This window comes from Piliocolobus tephrosceles, chromosome 15 (assembly GCF_002776525.5).
Source record: "Piliocolobus tephrosceles isolate RC106 chromosome 15, ASM277652v3, whole genome shotgun sequence".
Classification (NCBI taxonomy): domain Eukaryota; kingdom Metazoa; phylum Chordata; class Mammalia; order Primates; family Cercopithecidae; genus Piliocolobus; species Piliocolobus tephrosceles.
This window is the reverse complement of record NC_045448.1, coordinates 97,914,171-97,938,790: the sequence shown is the minus strand read 5'-3', so window position 1 is coordinate 97,938,790 and position 24,620 is coordinate 97,914,171.

The window sequence follows — 24,620 nt, the reverse complement described above, 5'->3', positions numbered from 1 at the left end:
CTCTTTTCTAACAACGTTTAGCTTCAGCTTAAAGCACACCTTGTACAGCTGTATTTTCTTGTTTACATTTTTATTCTGTAGGTTTTTTCTTTTTTAAAAATTTTGATTTTGATGTTTTACTTTTTAAAACTTTTTGTTAAACAATAAGACACAAACACACACATTAGCCTAGGCCTACACAGAGTCAGGGTCATCAATATCACTATCTTCCACCTCCATATCTTCTCCCACGAGAAGGTCTCCAGGCTCAATAACATGCAGAGAGCTGTTGTCTCCTGTGATGGCAGTGTCTTCTTTCTGGACTCCTCCTGAAGGACCTGCCTGAGGCTGTTTACAGGTAACTTTTCTTTTTTTTGTAATTAGGAGTACATGCTAAAATAATGATAAAAAGGATAGTACACTAAATATACAAACCAGGCCCATAGTTGTTTATGGTCATTATCAAGGATTATATGCTGTACATAATTGCACGTGCTGGACTTTCATATGACTGGCAGTACAGTAGGTTTGTTTACACCAGCATCGTCACAATCACATGAGTAATTGATTGCACTAAGATGGTACGGTGGCTCCATTGTCACTAGGTGATAGGAATTCTTCAGGTCCATTATAATCTTTTGGGACCACTGTCATATTTGAGGTTCATAGTTGATCAAAATGTCATTACATGGTGCACGACTGTTTTAGTGACAGAACGGGGAGGGCTTAGAGACTTCCATGTGTCCTTCCCCACTGTGATAGCTCTTACCTCACATGGCAAGGAGTTGGTGTATGGCTTCTGCCAACTGTCACATGTATCCCTCCCAATTATCATTTAGAAAACAGGTCAAATGACCGCTGGGTGGGTCATGGACCCACTGAACCCACTGTAATCCAGATTTGAGCCAGGGCTTCATTCATTACTCAGTCCTCCTGTACCCCCTCTCTAAAAGAGGGATGATGGGTCTCCCAGTATCTTATCAGCTTGCACATTGTGTACCAGTCATAAAGTATTTTGGTATTTTCCTTTCCCCACTGTCTGGTTACTCATTTAAAGTGCCCTGTGTCCTTTTGGAAAAGGACTGACGATAGCATTAGTGAAGGCACTTGCCATAGGACGGCAGGTTTCTCTTAGGGACATGGTCTCTACTTCAGTCTGCGGGATCTGGGTCTGAGTGCTTAGGTCCAGAAGCTGGAAAAGTGAGTGTGATGATTTACTGGGACAGTTTTCCTCAGTCCTCTGATCATTGATTTTTGATTTATGCAGACTGTACAAACTGAACATTAACCTTGTTGCCTACCCATCTATACTGTCTGTGTGACATGTTCTATTACCTCCAGAGCTTTTTGACTGCTGCAATGACCTTGCATTTTATTAGGAAACTTGTTCCCTTTTGATTCTAATATTTAAATGCACCATCCAACCTCTTTGATTTTGGGATTTTATCGTTATTATTGATGTCAGGGAGCCCAGTTCTGTAAGGTCATTTCCCACTGTTAGCCCTGGCCTATAGAACACAGCCGTTTCTGAGATTCTCAGGGATGCAGTTGTGCCTCTAACCAGTGCATTTTTTTACTGCTTTCGTAAACGCTTTTCCCCATGCTGCCCACAGAACATAGTCAGCAAGTTGGTTTCCTGGCATTGCATAGTACATTCCTTCTACCACATTCCTTTCTCTTAGCATTTGATCATCTATTTTATTGTCTTCCATGGCCTTTCTTCCATGTTGACCTTACATGCTTTCCTCAAGGTTCCAAGAACTATTCAAGCATGACTGGGTCTTTGCCAGGGTGTTAAATTTTGTATCATGGGACAGTACTTCTATATCAATAAACTTTCTTTTATACCACTTTACCATCTCCCTTGATCCAGGGCCTTCAAGATGTAGTCTCATCTATCAGATCCTGCTGGACCATGTTGGCTAGGTCCTGTGGCTTCTTTAGGGAATAGTTCTTTTCTCTCTTACTAAGCCTATCACCTTCCTGGCAAATTTATGATATGACTTAATCTTAGTTATTTGTGTGTGTCAAGGAGGGGATATGGAGTAGGCATTTAAGAAAGTGTGTATTATCTTGTTAAGGGTGAGGATCTTCCCCCTTGCTTTTCATCATCTTCAATCAAGGTGGGGTGGGGGGCTACCCTGTAACAAAAAAGAGTAGACTATGATAGCAGCTGCAGAGATTTCACAGGGATCTGGCATTCAAGATTTCAAGTGCATTAGCTCAGACATTCCCATCCCATGTCTCAGGGTCCTGTGCCTTTCCAAGAGTCCTGACTTTGGCAACAGAAGGCTTGATGAGCTTTAGAATTCAATCTCCTCTGAAGCTCTGTTACTCTCTTATGAGCATGTCCTGAGTTTTGATCCTAAGCTTTTTCATCGGCAGATGAGGAGCACTCTGTATCATGCCAATGAAGCTTTCCAACTCTTAGATTAAGCTCTCCAACCCTCAGATTGTAACTGCTTTCCTTTAGTGTATTGATTGCACTCCAAAATAGATACCTAATTCCATAGTTCTTAGAATTTCTGCTTTCCTGAAATTTCTCAAGCACTGAGATAATTCTCACCCTAGTGCATTCCTTTCCATTGGTATCCAATTACACTTCACTACTGGGAAAAGCTTTAGCAATTTCCCTGCTACAGGATGCCTGTGGCTACGCATGCTCCATTTACCACCAGTGATAGGAGTCTCATAACCGGTTGATCAGGGATCATCCACGTCCCCACTTTACATCCTATTTAGAGACCCCCATTTTAGAGTCTGCTTCCTCAGACTATTCCTGGTACAAAGTCTTACATTGAGTTCCCCCAGGAAGCAGACACAGAGGCAGACATTTATTTGCATGCAGGTGTTTATTAGAGAGTGTTCACAGGAACAATATCTGTAGGGCAATGAAGAAAGGAGAGGTGGTCAGACAAAAGAAGTGACCTGCAGGGCAGATCGTACAGGCAGCTCTAGAACTGAGATGACCCTTCAGATTTGCCGCAACTGAAGGCAAGGTGGTCAAGCTCTGCAGCCCTGCATTGATTAGTCATCAGAGGTTGGCTCTTCCTAGGGAGGGGTTGTGGCCCTGGGTGAAGCTGCTGTCTTCAGCTGAGCGTACCTTCTGGGGAACCACTCAGGTGACAGCCATTAGCCCCAACATTCCTGGCAACTGTAGAGAAGGGGTGCTCAGCCCCAAAGGAGGACCTAGGTAGCACAGCACAGCACCCAAAGGAGGACCTGGGTAGCATAGCCCAACATCCACTAAAAGATTCTCACACTGGGAAATTAACGTGATCAAATTCTTTCATTAGAAAATCATCTTGTCAGAATTTAAAAAAGATTGGAAAAGTTCATGGCAAGTTTGAAGTGCTACAATATTGCTATATTTTTATATTTATATATTTACATTTGTACATGAAGGACTGGGTTTTCCTACTGGGAGGAACTCTAAATTAGGAATTACAAGAGAAATACAGAAAAATAGAGTCTATATGTGACAGTAATTTTACCAGGGTATTTCCATTTCAAGTCCTTATAAGTCTTACTATGATTCCATAGTTAGTTAATTTTCCATTCACTAAAGCATTTTCACCAGTGTCACTATGCAAGCCAAAGCAATGGGAAAGTGAATCACAAGTTAAACAGGTAATAAGAGGTTAAACAACTGGAAATTCTTTTGTAATTTGCATGAGCATCAGGGTATGGAAAAAGTTACAGTGGATGCAATAGTTATGAGAAATAGACCTAAAGCTATTGGGTCAAATAGGGCAATAGACTTTTTGAGCAATAAGTCACTGTTTGACCTCTAGCCTTGGTTGAAAGTAAGGGTAGAGGAGAAGGAAGAGAAGTGAAAATAGAAAAGGAAGCACAATATTTTAAAAAATTGCTATTCTTTCTGCTTTACAAGGGTAATGTATAAATATATTCTTTGCAAGAAGTTTAAGAAATACAGAAATTTAAAAATAAAAGTTTCTAATCTTATCACCAAAAAATGGCTAAAATTTCCATTATTTTTATGAATATTGTAAATATAGTTTGTTATATAATGTATTATAAGTTTGTAGCTTGATTCACTTAATATTTTACCTTATATCAAAAAAATTTGTCATTAAAACTAATTATTTGAAAACTCCTAGTTTCATTGTACTACTGCATCATGTGAATATGCTGTATCCCCTTTTTATTGGACATTGAGGCAGTTTTCCAGGTTTTTCTTTTTAACTATTAAAATTGATGCTGAGAAGAATTTTTTTTAAAAGAAGATTTTCAATGTAGCCCTTGTTAGTTTCTGAAGAAAAAATTCTAAAATCAGGAATGTTGGGTCAAATTACACAACTTTTTTTAATGCCCTTGATGAAATCACCAAATTGTTTCCAGAAATGTGGTTCCATTTTTTGCTGACCTGAGCGATGTGTGGTGTGTGTGCTCCTCTCAAAATGCAGTCCTATCTTAACATTCTGCCAGTAAGATCGACATAAATGTGATCTTGTTGCTGTCTTGTTTTGTATTATTTTAGTTACTAAGCTGACTCTTAGGCACTTGAGCATGCTTGGAAGCCCTCTTTCCAGAGCCACACCTGAAAGGCAGGATGGTGCCCATATACCTCTCACCCGAGTCTCAGTTTCTGATGAGCATTTGGCCTGAGCAGTTCTTGATGCAGCAAGACAGGCTGCCGCTCTGACATGGCAGGCCACTGAACACTAGACTTCTCAGGGGTCTATGCAAAAAGATCTCATTTTTAGGAACTGTGCTGTTAGGCGGTAAAATGTCTTTCCTCTGCTCCCCAGGTTCATTCATTGAATCCCTAACCCCAGGACCTCAGAACGTGACTTTATTTGGACCTACGGTATTTGTAGAGGTAATCAAGTTAAAATTAGTTCATTAGATTGGGCCTTAACCCACTACGACAAATAGTTCTTATAAAAAGGGGAAATGTGGACACTGAGACATGCACAGAGGGAAAAAGACGTGAGGGACACAGGGAGGAAATGGCCATCTCCAAGCCAAGGGGAGATGCTTGGAACAAATGCTTCCTTGCAGCCCTCAGAAGGAACCAATCCTCTCCTACTTCCAGCCTCCAGAACTGTGAGCCAATAAATGTCTGTGGTTTAAGCCCCTGGTCTGTGGTACTTTGTTATGGCAGCCCTAGCAAACGAATACATACACATTCCAGAATCTGAGGAGGCCCATCAACAGCTGTTTTCTGGAAGGCTGAAGAATACTGTGCAGCTGCGTGCAACCCCTTCTCCTTAGCCACACTGTGCATCTCCATTTTGCTGGGCCACTCAGAGCCTGCCCCGGAAGTGCAGAAGCAGGCCCTGGAGGTGTGTGAAGCTCTTGGACTGGGAGGTCATGGTCAGGCCTCAGGGAAGTCATCAGAGCCCCACATGCAGGAAGTTCTTGGGAGACACAGAAAACAAAAACAAAAAACAAGAAAAACACAAAAAAACATAGCTCAGAGATTGCAACTTCTGAGACCTGAAGAGGAAAGTGAGTTTCGAGCTTCATTTTTCAGTTTAAGCACCTGAGGCTGTTTTTCCTGCTCCTGGGTTCTCTGAGCTACACCTACTACTCCTTTACCTGGGCCAGTTGCAGCAAGTTTCTTTGCCTGGTGAGCAGACAACCCTAGATTAAGACAGCTTCAGATTCTGAGTCTGTGAGGATGGGACTGGGTGTCGGGGGGTGGGGTAAAGGGCTGTAGGGTTGGTGTCGGGGCACCAGGGACAGATGGTGACTGTGGCATCAGAGCGTGGATGGGCTACCCCTTTGAGCTCGGTGTTCAGTGACTTTGGCGCATCTGGAAATTTCCCCAGATTCTTCCAATAGAACTGTCAGTCCTAGATCTTGGGAGGTAGTACAAGAGTTAGGCTTTTTCTGTATTCCTCAGGATTTTTGTGGTAAGAAGGGAGAAGCTACACCTGGAATTGCTTTTGGAAGCCATTTTAAGTGGATGCCTCAGGCTCAGACTTGCAACAGAAAAGCCTGTTAACTAAAAGCATATAATCACCTTTTCCTTTTATTTTGCAATGATTAAGAGAGGATTTGAAAACCCTCCCTGTTTTTCATAGATCTTTACTTTAAAAATATTGTGAATGGCTAAAAATATTATCCCTAATCATATAATAACATTGCAGCCACATAAAAGCATGCCACAGATACGTATATAAAGAATCTGTTCACATGCGTGTATACAGATATAATTGCTCATATCCACCCTGATTTCACTGTCACTGAGATTCCTCCCCTTTCTTTATCGCTTAATCTCTCTGCCTCCAAACATGATTAAAACATAAAAGAAAGTCATTGTCCTCAAATACCTTAGAGCCTAGTTGGAACTTTTTTCGGGGGAATAGAGAGAGGAGAAAGATAGGCAAACAAGTAACTGCGATGCAGTGTTTTATGTGTTGTAATAAAAATATATACAAATACACATAGAGTCCAGAGCAGCTCTGTGTCTGGGATTGCTGGGAAGTCTTCCAAGGAAAGTAACCCTTAGCCTGCACCTAGAAGGATGAGAAAATTTTTCAGGCAATATATGGGAAAAAGTTGTTCCAAACAAAAAGTCTGATGGCAAAGTCACAGAGCCTGTCCAGGGTGCTGAGAAGGGAGGCTGGAACCCAGGAGCCAGCTGGTGATAATGGGTGTGTGTGGAATGATGTGGGGAACATTGCAAGGCTCCTTTGAGACCTGGAATCCTATAATTCCATGTCCAAGGAACCATAAGGATTGGCTGTCACTGAGTTGTATATAACTAAGTTGCCCATTGGTGGAGGGAAAGTAATAATTTGTTCTAGATAAATAAGGAGAATGATCATATAAGCTATTTCATCAACTTATGTCCTGTGGCCAAAAAAGACAGACTACACATAGAGCTGCAGGCTGGTGAAATATTAATGTTTTACTTATTTGCAAGATCTAACTAGGATCTAGCCAGGTGGTTGGAGGGACACTGTTTTCTCTTAAGTGCACATCCATTTGTGACTAAAAGTATGTAAAATCCTCTAGACAACAACAGGTCGCCTATAAGCATCGCTTGCACCTGCTGGACTTTGCCCCATCAACGACTTGGCTCTTGCTCCCAAGTGCGGATCATAAGCAGCCATGGCCATGGGAGCTCCGGTCTCCTCATTCAGCTGCTGACTTCTCTTTATTACCTGGCGAGGCCTCCGGTTGTGGGAGGACACAGCACTCGTGTTGGTAGAAATGCTACCTCAGGGTTTTAGTGGTGCTTCTTAGATTCCACTCATTTCTGAAGTCTGCATGGGGCAGAGCTGAGTCTTCTGAAGGCATTATTAACACAATCTCAAGTGCATGTGAGCCAAATTGATTTTCCCTGCTGTTTCCCAGCGAAAAATATGAATATTTTAGTGATGGTGCTGGTGGTGGCATATGGGGAAGTTGACTATTGTAGAGCACTAGACAGGTGGATGAGAATAGGTAGAAATATTTCACTGCAAATCTTCTCTGGCTTGTATTTTATAGAGTCAAAAAGAGCTCAAGAGACAAGACTAGTAGGATTTAGATGCCTTAGTCGACTCCCATTAAAGTACTGAGCCTTACATTGTGTTGTAAGAGGATATTAAATTGGTCTGTTTCAAAGATTGGAGTTTGAGGTAAAGATAAGAAATGGTCTATCTTGGATTTAAATTATTTTTTAAAAAGATATAATTCATTTTATGCATCCTCATTCATCATCTTCTCTCACATCCTATGTGAGAGAAAAGCACCAGCTTAAAGAAGAAAACTGCTCCTTAACCTTCCTCCAGCCCCCATGCCATCTGTCCCATTGGGAGTCATTCAATATAGAGGATAAATGCCAAATGGGAAGTGAGAGCAAAGCACCGCAATTCTAGTTTTGCCTCTGGGATGGGCATTTAGCTTGTTCAGGGCATTGGTCATCTCAACTCAGCAGTGAGGGAGCTGGGCCTTGGGAGTTAGAAGCATCAGTGACAAAATTTTCCTTTTGATTTACTTTGGAAAATAAGGAAAAGCTGGCTAAGGGTGAGTAAATGACAGAAAATGGGACTGTGATCACGTTTCCTTAGAAACTATAGAAGCAAAGAGAGGAGGGGCAGAATCAACTACAAACTCATGACTTAAAGAAGATAAAGATTTCCAAATGTTCAGAGAAAAGCTAAAAGGCACTGCACTGTGAAGGAAAGAGGACTCACGAGGGATAGTGGTTCTCAAGAGCAGGGCTCTTACCCTGCAATTACAGAGCAGCCCACTGGGAAATAGAGGAGGAACAGGCAGAGAAGTGACATCTCAAAAAAATGAATATGGTTCAAAGGGACCTCAAAATATAGCTCCAAGATAGGCAGAGGTGCCATCACCAAGGATGAAAATATGAATGAATTACCTTTTAAAATGCAGGCTTCATGATCTTACCCCTTCTTAAAATCCCATGCTTTATAGAAAATATTAACACCTGCCCGGCGCAGTGGCTCACGCCTGTAATCCCAGCACTTTGGGAGGCCGAGACGGGTGGATCACGAGGTCAGGAGATGGAGACGATCCTGGCTAACACGGTGAAACTCCGTCTCTACTAAAAATATAAAAAATTAGCCAGGCGTGGCGGCGGGTGCGTGTGGTCCCAGCTACCCCGGAGGCTGAGGCAGGAGAATGGCCTGAACCTGGGAGGCGGAGCTTGCAGTGAGCTGAGATCAGGCCACTGCACTCCGGCCTGGGCGACAGAGTGACACTCTGTCTCAAAAAAAAAAAAAAGAAAAGAAAAGAAAAGAAAATATTAACACCAAACGTATTAATTAAGATGCTATTGAACATCTTTCTTCAGCCTCCAAGTCCAAGACAAGGCCTTGGATGTGTCAGGAGACATGGTGTCTCCTAGGTGTGACACCCACAGAAACTGTTCCTAGGCTACAACACCTTTCGCTTCTTCGATGATGCAGCGCCTACTCATCTTCTTAGATTCTTTTTTCATTCTGAACAAAGCTTACGTTAAGAAGTTAAATATCAGAGGAATAAAAAGAATATAAAAGTACCCATTATCCTTCCCTACACAGACAATGGTTAATAATTTATTGCGTATTTTTCTAGATTTCTATGTATAATTATTATATTTAAATAAAATGATATTGTTTATATGATTATGCATGCATGTGTGCATCTATCTTTGCAATTTTCTATTTTCATTTATTCTACCTAGTATGATATTTCGGGCGTCTTTGCAAATTGATACTTAAAGCTTTTTTTTTCATGTATTTTAACAACTGTTATAATTACATGCTATGTGTCATTTAACCAAACTCTTTTCTTTTACCTTTTTCTTGTTTTTCTTTTATTTTAGAGACAGAGTCTCACTATGTTGCCCAAGCTGGTCTTGAAATCCTGGGCTGTAGTGATCCTCCCAACTCAGCCTCCGAAAGTGCTGGAATTACAGATCCTTTCTAATGTCACTTAGTTTGAATTAGTTTCTATTATAAACAAAAACATACTTGTACATAGATCTTCTACAAATATGGGCTTACTTTTCTTATTCATTCTTTCATTAATCATATATTACATTCCACTTAAAGCTTATCTGAACTGGGAAGCCTAAAACTCCCAAATCTCCTGGCTAAGGCAAAATTACTCCTGTCCCTCACCTCCGTGTTTGTACATTCATCCTTTTGGACAGTGAATATTTGTAAAGGAAGTAATCATAGTTCTAATTTTCAAAAAATACAATAAAGGTACATTTTTAGATTAGAGGTTAGAAAACTGAGGACTGTTCCTGAAACAAACTCAATAACATTTTTAGAGCCTTTCAAAGAAAGAGAGAAATCTCAATGAGTCAGAATGGATTATGTAAAGCAAGGCCATGCCAGATTAACCACATTTTTTAAGAAGGTTGTTTATATGGCAAATATAGATCAGGGAATGTTATAAATGGAGACTATCTTGGTTTCCATAAAACATTTTTAAAAAACTGACATGCTTATAGAGGAAAAAATGTATTCAACAATACTGTCAGTAGGTAAATTTATAATTAGAAAAAAAATTTATAATTGTCTGGAGAGTAGAGATTAGTAAGTCAGCATCAACCTAGGGGAACCTAGAAATATACCATAGAATTCTGGCTCTGTCCTACAGAGGGTTAAATAGAAAATTTCTTCCTAAGGGCTCATACAACAAGCCAACAACAGAATCATACAAATGCTATGTTCTTGGCTTCTTATAGAGCTTCCGTTTGCTGAGCCTGTGGTTCCTCGGATATACTGACATGACATAGCAGAAGGGGATGGATTACATAGCTGCTGCATTTTAAGGGCACTTTTAATTTTTTTTCTTTTCCTCTGAATTAGACAAAACTAGATGGTGACAATGCCGATATTTCAATCCTGAAAATAAAAATCACCTGTTATAACCTGGTGCTTTCTTCTACATTGATTACATTATTTTTTTTTCAACTTTTAATGTTGAGATCATTTTAAATTCACATGCAGTTGTAAGAAATAATACACTGAGAACCTGTATATTTTTCACACAATTTTTCTCAGTGGTAACATCTTATATAACTGTAGTATGATATCAAATCAGTATTGATAAGATCAATATCCTTATTCAGATTTCACTAGTTCTATATGTGCTCATTTGTGTATGTGTGTATTTAGTTCTATACAATTTTATCATATCCATAGAGTCATGTGACACCACCATAATCAACAGTTCCAATGTGAGGATCTCTCACACTACCTTTTGTAGCTGTACACACTCCTCTTGCCTCCCCTTCCCCATCCCTCTCCTAACACTTGCCAACCAATAATCTGTTTTGATTTCTATAATGTTGTCATTTCAAGAATGCTATGTAAATAGAATCATATAGTAGTATACTTCTTTTTGAGAATTTTTTTTTCACTCAGCAAAATTTCCTTGAGATCCATCCAGGTTATATGTATCAATAGCTCACTCCTTTCTACCACTTAATAATCATCGTGGTATGGATGTATTAGAATTGTCTAACCATTCACCCAATGAAAGATCTTTGAGTTGTTTACAGTTTTTAGCAATTACTAATAAAGCTGCTAGGTGTGTGTGTTTTTTTTTTTCTGTTAACCTAAGTTAATATTTCTTTGGGTTAAATGCCTGAGAGAATAATCACTGGGTCTTATGACAAGTACATACTTATTATGTAAGAAATTGCTCTCTTATTTTCTAGAGTGGCTTTATGATTTTGTGTTTTTGTCAGCAATGAATGGAAGATTCCATGCCTCTATACTCTTATTAGCATTTGGTGTTTCATTATTTTTTTTTTAGTTTTAGTAGGTGTGAAATTTTGGTTTTAATCTACATTTTCTTAATAGCTATTGACATTGGAGCATCTTTTCTTATGCTTATTTGCTATTGTATATCCTCTTTGATAAGATGTTTGTTCATGTCTTTTGCCCATTTTCTAGTTGTAGTGTTTGTTTTTCATTATTGAGTTTTGAGAGTCCTTTACATGTGGTAGATATGAGTTCTTTGTCGTATATGTGGTTTGCAAATATTTTCCCCAGTTTGTGGTATATCTTTTCATCTTCTTTACAGGGTCTTTCACAGAGCAAAAATTTCAACTTTTGATAAGGTCTAGTTTATCAATTTTCCACTTTAACCTTTTATGCTTTCAACAGATATGGCTTATATTTTCTTAAATAAACTTTTAATTTTAGAATAGTTTTAGGTTTATAGAAAAGTTTCATAAATAATACAGAGAGTTCCTATATAACCCTCATTCAGTTTCTCCCATTTTAACATCTTACATTACTATGGTAGATTAGTCACAAATAAAAATCCAATATTGGTACATTACTAGGAATTAAACTCCACACTTATTTGGTTTCAGTAGTTTTTTCCTAATTTTCTTTTTCTGTTCCTAAATCAGGATTCCACATTGGGTTTAGTCATCAGGTCTTCTTAGCCTTGTCTGGTATTTGACAGTTTCTCAGACTTTCCTGGTTTCTGATGACCTTGACAGTTTTGAGGAGTTGGTCAGATATTTTGTAGACTATTCTTCAATTTGCATTCATTTGATGTTTTTCCTCTGATTAGACTGGGGTTCTGGGTGTTTAAGAAAATGACCACAGAGATTAAGTGCCATTCGTATCATCCTATAACTAAGGTACATGCTGTCAATATCCCTCACCACCGATGATGCTAATCTTGACCATCTGGCCCAAATAGTGTTTGCCAGTTTTCTTCATTGTAAAGCCCCCCATCCTCTTTTTTTTTTTTTCCATATTCTACTTTTTGAAAGCAAGCAACTGAGCACACCTCTTTGAGGGGGTGGTAACTACATCAATTATTTGGAATTCTCTTGTATAGGAGATTTGTCTCCCCCCGCCACTATTGCCATTTATTTATATATATCAGTATGTATTCAAGGATATCTTCAATCTTGCATTATAATCTAGTATTATGTTGTTTTGTTGCTCAAATTGTTCCAGCGCTGGCCATTAGGAGTTCTTTTAGGGTGACTATTGTGACCCTCTGACACTCTTCTGACATTGTTGAGCATGTCTTGACTTTATGACCCTTGAAGTTGCTCTACATTCATCTTGCATGCTCCATGCTACAGTCTTAGAATCAGCCATTTCTCCAGGGATACCTGGTTCCTTTTATTGGAGGATGGTATTGGTAATCGATCTACGTGTTGGTAGTGCTTTGCTTTTTGAATAATAATTAAATGATTTTCAGTCTAATAGACTATGTGGTGTTCTGTGAAATATGAGCAAAAGAAGGAGAAGCCCTTTCCCATAAATACCTTGTTCTTAGGTTCCAAAGGCTTGTGCATGAAAACTTGCCATTTGTGTTGAGTTCGCTGTAAAGTGCCCAACCTTCCTGTTTTGCTGGGACTGAGAGGGTTCTATTACAAGGGAGTTGCAGCATGAAGCTGAAGGTGATGTCACATCTAATAGTAATGCCTGGAACTGGGCAGCCTTCTTGAGACCATGAGGGATGTCAGTTTAATGGGAAAAGTAATGTGCTGTAAAGAGCAGAGCAGAAAAATGGAAAGAACCTGGGACTTTGATGACGTTAGTGAACGGATTCTTGAGTAGTTGTTCTTTGGAACATTTGTTCCTGTGAGATAACTATTTTTTATTAAGTTATTTTGTGTTTTTATTGCTTACAAGATAATGCATTCTGTCAGGACAGATGTATATGTAGAATTAAGGCCTAATGTAAGTATGCCCTTTGAGATTCAGAGCTCAGGCATTATTGATATAAAAATTACTGATATTGATACTTGTGGTTTCAACATATTTTTATGACACAGCTTTTCTTTGAAGAGGAGGTCTTTGGATCAGTGTCTGTAAAAATTAACTCATTGAGTTGTTCAGTCTTCTATCGCTTCATTCATTTTCAACAACTACTGTTCATTGGCCAACACTTATGTTAGGCTCTGAGAATATGAGGATAATTATGGGATATCTCCTGCCTCTGAGGTTGAGAGGCAGTTCAGTGGAGGAGACAGAGATGCAAACAACTAAAGTGACACCGGTGATAGAACAAGCAAAGTGACATGGGCTTTCAGAGAAGAAACCAAATAATTTCTAAGAATTGGACAGGAGAAATGTGAAGGGGTTGGAATTAGAAAAAAAAAAAAGAGAGAGAGAGAAAGGAAAAAGAAAAGAAGGGCATTCTAGGGTGCAGGAAATGTGGAAGCAATGTGTGGGCAATGAAGACAGAGTCTTTTCTGGAGAGAGCAAGCAGTGGTATGTAGCTGGAGAATGATGAGGAATGTGCTACAATGAGAGATGAGGTTGGCAACATTAGGTCGAACCAGACTGTGAAGAGCTTTGAATACCAGGCTATAAGCCTCTGAACAAATAAAAATTATGTGACTTTCATAAGGGTTTATCTTGCTCTTCAAAAAAAATTGTATTCAGCTCTGTAAACAGGAAGTATGGATATAAATCACATTTTATTGATTCAGAAAAAATAGTTATAAATTATTTTGGAAGTGAGATACTCCTTTCTTTTTCTCCCTTTTCCTTTTCTCTTCCTCCTCTTCTTCTTCCTTTTAAGCAAATCTGGGTTTTATATGTTGATTTTATTTAGAATTTTTTTGCTTTATTTCAAAACTAGATATGCAATCTGTTCTTACATGAGTTCAAATACAATCGGAAAATAGGACAATAATTTGGCATTCAAAAACCACAGCCGGTTTTATATAGCCATTGATCCTTAGATTTAAGGTATTTAAATACTTTTTAGACAGGAAAGTTGTACCATACCTTTAAAATATTATATATGAGATTACATTCATGGTAGTGCTCTTCAAATAGAGTATCAGGGCATACTGGGAAACCAGCGGGAGAACAGTTCCTTGGTAGATATATCACCTAGGGCAAAACTTTGAAAGCTTCTTAGAATTTGTTTTGTTTGGGGAATCTTAATGCTATTTTAATACCGTTGTTGGTTTAACTTGTTTATTGAATAATAAAAACCAGGAGAAATGGTTCCGTTGAACTTAAAAAAATCTATGCTTTGACTAACAATATAAGCAATTTATGACATCTCTTTTTGAGATGGAGTCCTGCTCTGTTGTCCAGTCTGGAGTGCAGTGGCACAATCTCAGCTCACTGCAACTTCCACCTCCCATGTTCAAGCAATTCTCCTGCTCCAGCCTCTCGAGTAGCTGGGACTACAGATGCCTACGACCACGCCTCGCTAGGTTTTGTATTTTCAGTAGAGATAGGGTTTTGCCATGTTGGCCAGGCTGGTCTCGAACTCCTGACATCAAGTCATCCACCTGCCTCAGCCTCCCAAGTCCTGGGATTACAGATGTGTGTCATTGTATCTGGCCACAATTTATGATATCTTTTTTATACTTTGGGGGGTTAGAGATATACAAACTATCATACATTCAATGTAAGGAAATGCTGTTGGAGCAGGTAGCAAGGTAGGAGTCAAATGTCTATAGTACACAGAACAGCGTTATGCATGGTGTGGTCCTAATTTCTCCTTCTTCGTAATTCCTGTGGAAGTATGTGCTGTTTATCAGTGAAATCCCAGTCACTTTCTGCACGATTCTCTGGCATCCGAAGTCACTAGCAAACACATGAACTTTAGCTGCTGAGTTGGTGTTAACTCCTTGTGGAAGGCGATGCTCCTCAGTGCTTGCACATAATTACACAATGATGTGGTTTTGAGAATTTTTGAAACAGTCTATTTTAAATTTGGCTTCTCCAGAGCAATTCTTTACTTTCTGGCAGTTAGATTTAATCTATCGAATTCACATTAGACAAATAAATGTTAGAAATAGGAATCCCAAGAGCATCTTGACCCTCATATCTAAACCTGGTAACCACTCCTGTAGTGGGTCTATAGATCAAGCCTTGATGTTACACAGCAAATAAAATGGTGTCACTTGGAGATCAGAGTCAATGCTTATAATTGGGCTCAGATGCCTGTTAGAAACCACATTCAATTGCAGAATTAAAAGAAACTGACAAGTTCTGGGCAGTACAAATAAAACCAAGAGTGAGAGAGGAAAGTCAATATCATAGAATTAGGAGGAAATTATGAAAAACACTAAATTCAGTAGAAAATGTAAGTTTAGGGAGATAATGACAGAAGAAAGGCTCAAACATTCTTCTTTTTTTATGCAGACTTTAAGACCAAGGCAGAATACAAGCCAGTCATATATTTTTTCCCCCTGAATAAGAGTTTTATTGCTAATCCAGCCACCTCATTTGGCAGATGACATAACTCAAGGGGACTGTGGCCTATCTTTGTTTCATAATTGGAGCAGAATCTTAAACATTTCCCTTATTTAGTAATTTCCTTCTATGAGAGCACTTTTGGAGGGCACCGTGGGAGTGTGAGAGAGGGAAGTGATGGAGTTTGAAGACAGATTGGGTTTGAATACTGGTTCTGTCATCTAAGCCACAATCCCCTCTGCTGCGAAATGAGAATAATAGTAGTGTTAAATCAAGTTTAGCCTGAAGCTGCCTCCTTATACATTTTTAGTTTGGCCTAAAAATTTCTCTGTACATTATGAACTATAACCTAAGTGAACCTCTAAAAAGACTGTAGCCGACTCTTGTGCCAATCATCAAGTTTTGGCCAATCAAATGTGACCATTGTTCAAACCCTGTTCAAATAAGGCAAACGCCTAGCTATAACTGATCCTGCTGTTTGTGTACCTCACTTCCATTTTCTGCACATCACCTTCCTTTTTCTGTGCATAAACCTTCTTCCACCTTGTGGCTGCGCTGGAGTCTCTGAGCCTACTCTGGCTCAGGAGGCTGCCCAACTGGTAAATCATTCTTTGCTCAGCTAAACTCTTTCAAATTTATTTTGGCTAAAACTTTACTTTTAACAGTAGCTTTAACAAACTTTTTGGCAAAGTTCTGTGAAGATTAAATGAACTGATGGTTGTAGAATGCCTGGTACAGGACATGACATGATAAAATGACAACTAACACTATTAATAAGGGACAAGAGTTTATAACTTTGTAATTCAGTATGGGGATGGAGATAGCAGCAGAGATTTCAGGGGAGACAGGGCAAATGACTATTGGTCTAGAGTTTGGAGGGAAATAACCTGCAGGGATATTTGGGAGCATCTTACAAGGAACACAAAGAATGCCCTTTCTCAAAATTTCTGCCTGAAATTGCAAATTATGGATGTTTCTTTACATAGAGTATTGAGCCTCCAGAATTGGAAAGGGTAATCAATAAACAATCAAATTGGGTCTGGGGAAGAGGGAGATGAAAGGACAATCTGGAACACAGCAGACTCTGGGGTACTGGGCAGAGAATCAGGGAAATGTATGGGAAAGCAGGGGGCTCATTCTGGAGCTCAGATGAGCAGAGATGGGAACCTCTCTCGACTTTAAATCCTCTTTCCAGAAGAGGTGAAGATTCACTGCAATTATTTATTCCCACTAAAGGAAACAGGAAAGCAAGTAAAGTAATCTATCTATTGTTTACTCCGTCTCAGATCATTGGGAGTAGGTGGTCCTATCTATAAGGATTTATCTGGAAATGCTGTTGATCCATGAGTTGCATGAATATTCAGAAGTGTCAGAGGGATGAACCCTTGGCCAGTCTCTTTGTTGAGACTTCATGGTGTCTGCTAATGCAAAAGGAAAATTCTATCTGCATTTCTAAAAGATTGCAAAAGCAGTTTTATGATTTGGGCTTGTTCTCCCATCATTCTCATGTTTTGTTTGTTTTTCATCACCTCTATTTTAATTATAGGATACTTGCTGAGAAAGATCTGCATAAGGAAGTGTGCTTTCACCATCTCCTCCACCAAAGGGAATTGTAATTAAGAGCAGATTGAGGAGACAAGAAGGTGATTAAATCCTAGGCTCAAAGTCTTGCTCCCCTGGCACTCTTGATAGGAGCTCTTCCTCCAACTTTAACTTTTCTCTAGGTGTTGGCATGTTAACCTCTCTGATCAGCACTATCTTTATAATAATCAAGACTAGGATAATTGCAGTATTTATTTTCAGTTGAACTATACTGTAGCTGTAAGTTTTCAATTTGCCTGTTGGGGAACTGAAGACAAAATTGATTTAAAGTATTCATTATCCACTTGAATTTAGATTTTGCCATAGTTTTGTGAGGTGACAATATCATAGTCCAAAATACTTGAATTTTTTTTGCATATATGTTTGAGAAATTCAGAGAAAGCACTGCATGGTTTGTATTTTAGAGGACTCACTGGATTCACATTGCAGGAAGGATGAACATCAACTTATTTTTTTCTTCATTTACCAGAAAGTAGTAGGAGCTGGTTAACTCCCACCTTAGTGTTCAAAAACTAAAGACCAGTGTGACAAAGCCATTTTCTATTTTTCAAAGGGAGTGGGAATTTATTATAAGTATTTTTAAAGGATTGAAAAATCACTTAAAAGGAAGCATTCAGCTAAAAAAGATTCCTTTCTTGCTATAAATTAATACATAGATCTCAGAAACTGTCATAAGTACCAGCAGCATTTTTTATTTGAGTTTATAATAATTGCAAATTATAACGATGTTCATTTTCTTTAAACTGACATGATTTGACACTTGTGCAACTGCTGACTTTAGCAAATTGGTAACTATTTCCAATATTAAAACTAGACATTTAAAATCACCGATTGAAATAAGGCGTTGAAGGGTATATTAAGCAAAACTTTTGAGTGTTCTTCTGAAATCATTTAAAAATTAACTTTTTATAGGGACCTCATTTTTAATACTTGACTAAAGCAATTTTAAAAATTTTAAATAAAATTCTTTTTAAAGCTGGAGCCATGAAGAAGATTGGTTCTGAGTGGCATAAACTGACTGAAGTATACATCTTCACAAAGTGGTGTTTGAAATAAACACTAACAAACACTAGGGTAACTCAGTTTGGACAGCCCAGCCCAATCATAAACAGGATTCTTCTTTGCATAATGGGCTCTAGTGTTTCACAATTCTATTAGTAAATCTTGGTAGAGGCGTTCGAACATTCTGGTAGTCTCATTTCCCTGTACCTAACTTCGGCATTCAGTTTTACAACTTTTGTGTTAAACAGGTGCCCCTGCACTGAGAAGAAGTTAACCATATCCTTAGTTACAGCAATGTTCTCTGAAATTGATGTCAGGGCCATATAAGTGGCCACTCTTCTTGGTACCTTACTGCATACATGTGTTAGTTATCTTGTTCTAGACATTCCAGGCTAAAATGCACCATTTCCATTATGTCCTTTGAAGTTATTGACTGAGCAATAGTTTCTACTTCTCAGATATATAGTTGTGATGTTAGGCCAATTAATACTTAAGGAAGTTGTACCCATTGTCCTAGCATCTGCAGTTGCCTATTATACTCTTCTTTCGTGACAGTATTAGAGTCAAAACCAGTCCAGACACTGCTCATGTCTGCCAAATGGATGGTGAGACAGGAGGTCAGACTAAATTAATTTGCACAGTTTCCCATCTGGCGTCTGATTCATTCTGTGAGGCTGCTGGAAACAGAGGAGGTCTACAGAAGACTGCTACTAAAACATGACCGTAAGAATGTGTTTTCTACCAAAGGATGTCAGTGTGAACAGTGACATTGCCCATGGCTCTATCCCACGTTTGTGAAGAGGTCTGATATAAATGCCTGTGGTCTAATATTCCGTGACAGCAAAGATTGTCAAACACTGGCACATGTTGGTAAAGGAGATGGTAGCTTGCTTTAATACTAGACACACATACTCATGAGTGAGATTATGAACTATTCCAGTTGGAGATAGAGATTCTAGAATAAGCTAGAAGGCTCTCTAGGGATCTTTAAACCATACTGTCAAAATTTAGAGTTACTAAGTATTCTTCCCACTGAAACACCCTCTATTCACCATGAGTCACTGCATTCCATGAATTGTACTGAATTGTACTGTCTGCAGTCCAGATATCCTTTAAGTGGAGGACTCTGTTTCTTCTGATTGAAACCTACTCCACATCCTTCAAGAGAATCCTCTGTTGTCTGGTCCATTGAAAGTTAGTCGTGCTTATTTTATTGAGTGAACAAACTAGTTAATTTTTAAAAATCAAAGTTTTCATGACAGCTTCATGACTTAACTGGATAAGTCTGTTAAAAGTGGCTTTAATATCAATAAGGGCAAGAAAAAATGCTCAATATTACTAATCATTTGAGAAATGATAATCTAAACTGTAATGAGATCGCATCCACTAGGATGGCTATTATCAAAACAAAACCAAATAAGACAAAAAAAATTAGAAAATAACAAGAATTGGCAAGAATGTCAACAAACTGAAACTCTTGTGTACTGTTGGTGGGAACGTATAAAGGTACAGCTGCAATGGAAAACAATACTGTGGTTCCTCAAAAAATTAAATAGAATAGATGTATGATTCAGAAATTTCACTTCTGGATATTTACTGAAAGGACTGAAAGTAGGAATTGGAAGAGGTATTTGTACACCCACATTCATAGCAGCATTAATATAGTAGCCAAAAAGTGGAAGCAGCCCAAATGTCTACTGATGAATAAACCAAATGTTGATACATGTACAAGGGGATATTATTCAACCTCAAAGAAATAAATTATGATACATGCTACAACATGGATGAACATTGAAAACATATAAGTGAAATAAGCCAGATATAAAAGAACAAATATTGTGGCCAGGTGCAGTGGCTCATGTCTGTCATCCCAGCACTTTGGGAGGTTAAGGCAGGTGGATCACAAGGTGAGGAGTTTGAGACCAACCTGGCCAACATAGTGAAACCTTGTCTCTACTAAAAATACAAAAATTAGCTGGGCACAGTGGCGTGCACCTGTAGTCCCAGCTACTTGGGAGGCTGAGGCAGGAGAATTGCGTGAACCTGGGAGGCAGAGGTTGTGTGTGGCAAGCCAAGAAACACACCACTGCACTCCAGCCTGAGCAACCAAGCGATACTTCACCTCTCTCTCTCTCTCTCTCAACAAATATTGTATGATTCCACTTTCCAACAGTCAAATTTATAGGTTATCTGGGGTAGAAGGCAGTGGAGAATCAGGAGCTGTTGTTGTATGGGTGTAGAGTTTCAGTTTACGAGATGAAAGCTTTTGAGACTGATGTCAGTGGTGGTTGCTCAACAATATGAATATACTCAATGCCACTGAACAGTACTTTTAAAAATTGCTAAAAAGGTAAATTTTTAAAAAGTAGCTTTGAGGATTATTCAGAGTTTTAGAAAAAAAAATGGGCTTTTCAGTTAGTGGATCTAGATTTGACTTTGATTCTGATCGACTTTGACTTTGACTGGGAGCCCCTTCTTGCCTAGGCCACTTCCAAAGTACTGAGAGAGGCTCTAGCAATATGTTCACTGAGACACATATTTTTCAAATTTTGCAAAAACAAGCTGTTTCATCTCAGTTGATATGGCCATTTTCTCTTTCCGCTTGACTTTCCCTCTCTTACACTTTTTCTCACTTCAAATGCCATTGGAAGGGCAGCCAGCAATTTTGGGATGTAGCTAAGAAGTTGAGTGAGGAATGTATTTAATTTAGTTTTAGAAGGGTATGTTTATGTGGTTTTGTATATTGGTCAGCTCTTGCTAGCCCAGTATAGGATTGACTTTGAGGAATGTTCCCTGGGCTAACTCACCTCACCAGATATAGTAATAAAGAGGTTTGGGGCTAGATGTCCTGTGGCAAAAAAATCCTATGGTGCCTGGCATGGAAAATATCTGAGTGGAGCCAGAAGCACCAACTATTTACAATTCAAAGAGAATCTAAGATGAATCACTCAGTAAGACTTGAAAAGCTCTGAAATCTTGCAGATCATATTAAAAAGAAACTTGATGAAAATCTTCCCAAATTTGACAATAATCCTAAAAGCTTATGTGACATTACAAAATAGAGTTGTGAAGGTAAAAGAAACTTACTTTCTTTTCTGATCAATTTTGGGATGTAGCTAAAAGGGATTGAGTGAGGAATTATTTAATTTAGTTTTAGAGGGTTATGTTTATATGCTTTTATATTTTGCTTTTTATTTTTATTTATATGCTTTTATATATTGCTAGCCCAGTATGGGATTGACTTCAAGGAATGTTCTTTGGGGTAACTCACCTCATCAGGTATAAGCTGAGAAAAGTATGTAGAATTATATTTCTGTTCTTTTCCTAGAAAATATTACAAAACCATGGTGATAGAAAAGATCAAGGGATATACACATAAAATTTTGGGGGAAATGTATTATAAAAGTTGATAATTAACTCATGAAAACGTGTTATTTTACTGGGTTTTAGGACTTTTTGGTTTACTTTTAAAAGTTGTAATTCCAGAGGGGAATAATAGACATTAGAGACTCAAAAAGCAGAGAGGCTGGATAAGGCTCGAGGACTGAAAACTTACCTATTGGGTACAATGTTTACTATTCCAGTGATGGGTACTCTGAAAGCACAGACTTCACCAGTAGGCAATATACGCATATAACAAAACTGCATTTGTATCTTTGAATCTATAAAAATAGAAAAAGTTAAGTTGTAAGTTTTTTTCTCATTTTAAGAGTATACGTGCACTTTCATATCTACTTTTATATTTATGATTTTGTATTCCAAGATGTACCAAAAATTGTAAAAAATACTTCTGGCTCCACGAAACCTGAATTGAATCTAGTTTGGGACTTAGGGTAATTTTGCTCTAAATTTATTTTCTGTGGATTTGAAAATGGGTAATTATACTATTAAAAAGAGCTACCATGAGCACAAAATTAGGTGGTATGTGTGAGTTTCTGGTACATAGCAGGGTTTCCATAAATGCTTATTTTCTTTTCCCCTAGGTGAACTCTGATGGTATAAATTTATGATCTTCACATTGGCTTTGATATTTTTTCTACCTGGTTATACATTTTTTATCTCCCCGAATCTGTCCTGAGTTCATTACTCTCCCACCTGGCTCCTGCCTGTGGTCTTTTCCTCCTCGAATCCATCTTTGTCTGCTGCCATGGTGATTTTTCAGAAAGTCAGACTAGATCTGAGTTAAAAATCTGACCTGCTTGAAAATCTTTAATGACTCCCTTTGACCAGAGATAAAGTTGAAATGCCTCACTGTAGAATTTAAGATTTGTAATTTAAGGTTTTGACTCAGCTGGGGAGCAGAGGAAGCTTCCCAGGGTACAGGGTTCTTGAGTCGCAGGGCACTGCTGGTGTTTTCCAGGCTGGCGGTGAGCTGGCCCAGGGAAGAGGGTGCCCCCCTGCTGAGTGCACAGAGCCCCTTCAGTGGCTACAGGTAGTTGACTCTGGCTGGTGTATGAATCTAACATGGAGAAGTGGCAAATGTGTGGCTGGAAGACACTGTGAAGGAGCCTTCCATGATTGGCCTTGACTAGCTTGCTAAGGAATGTGGTGCTCATCCTGAAGGCCAGGAAGGGCAGTGAAAAAACTTAAAGTCTGTCTTTCCCTGTTCTGACCTTCCAAGTCTTGCCTCTATTTGTGATGGGTTGAACTTGTGTGTCAGCTTTGCTGGATCATGGTACCTAGATAGCTGGTCAACCAGTATTCTAGATGTTTCTGTGAAGGTGATTATGGGAAGAGTGGGGAGGATTAACACTTAAATTAGTAGACTTTGAGTACAGCAGATGACCCTCCCTGAAGTAGTGGGCCTCAACCAGTTAGTTGAAGGTCTTAACAAATACACTGAGGTCTCCTGAGCAAGAAGGAATTCTGCCGGAAGACTGCATTTGGACCGGAACTGCTTCTCTTCCCTGAGTGTCCAGCCTATCCTGGAGATTTTGGACTTGCCAGTCCCCATGATAGAGTAAGCCAGTTCCTTACAACACATCTCTCTCTCTCTCAATGCACACACACATGTACATGCACACATTCGATTGGTTCTGTTTCTCTGCAGAACCCTGACTAATATATTATCCTCTGGTCCAATTCAAGTATTATACTGTTTGTAGAATCCTCTAGCTCCAAGTCAGTCATTCTCTACCAGGCTACCCCTGAAACATTTTCTGCATAATATTATTCAAGACTCAGCACATGATTCATGTTTATTTGCATCTGTATCTCCCTCAACATTGTGAGCAACCTGGGCACCAGGTCTCATCCATCAGTGAAGACCCTGTGACTAACCATAGCTGGTAAGAAAAGGGTGCTCAATAAATATTAATTGAATGAATGAAAAAAATAGAATGGAATGAAGGACAGTGTGTAGCTGTACTTTCCGCAGAGATTATGATGAAGGACACTAATAGGCGATCAATGAGTACCCATGATACCCATGTTGATACTGTAGGCAAATATGAGCCATGTTACTATGAGCCAGACACGATTCCAGGCTCTAAAAATACCATAGAACCTGAAAGAGCTCAGGCACATTTATTTTTATTAAATTAAGGGGTTCTGCTGAAGATTTCTGGAACCAGCCTGTCTCGAGTTAATTCCTCCACCATATAATCACCACAGCTAACCTCTAGTTCTTTCTAGAACCAAGACAATGCAGGGCTTGTCCCCGGGCAGGAGAAGGAGAGCACTGGTCAAGGAGTCAGCGGCACAGGGCTGTTTCGGGTGCTGTAAGGCCACTGTGGCAGCTTCAGGCTCTCATACTCCTCCCCAGCTCCCTGCAACCCTTCTACTCCCATCCCAGAAATCCCGAGTTTCCTGGGAACCGTGTTCAATGTGATGTGTGTTGAAATGGCCATGTAGGCTAATGGAGTCCCCAGCAGACCTTGGGGAAAGGCTTAGGGAAATATAATAGGCTGTGAGAAAACAGGGTCATAAATCACACATTTTTCACACTGTACGGCTGAGAGAGATGACTAAAGCGTGTTTGTAATTTATTTTCTCCTTTTGAAAAAAAGGTATTTCTGGCAGGGTGAGCACAAGATCTCTAAAAATAAGTTACTCGCTGATTTGTCACCACAGATATGGGCACATCAACATCCACAGGAAATTCGAATCTCTGGGGTGGTGGCTTCACATGGAAGACAACAGAAAGAAGTCAGAACAAAGACAAATTGCTCTGCATTGGGCTTTCCAGCTGAGCAGATCCGGAAAGAGACAATATCAGAAGAAAGTAATTTCAGGTTTCCAGTTCTTATTCCTTCTTAAAGGTGTTCTGTGTGTCCAGGGCTGACTGTGGCCCCTGTATCTGCAGGTGGGAGCCTCCCCTCCATTCTCCCGTGTCATTTCCCTCCTTGACTTCCTTCACCTGTCCTTTATCACATTGCTTCCTACCCAGGGCAATCTTGTGATACCATTAGC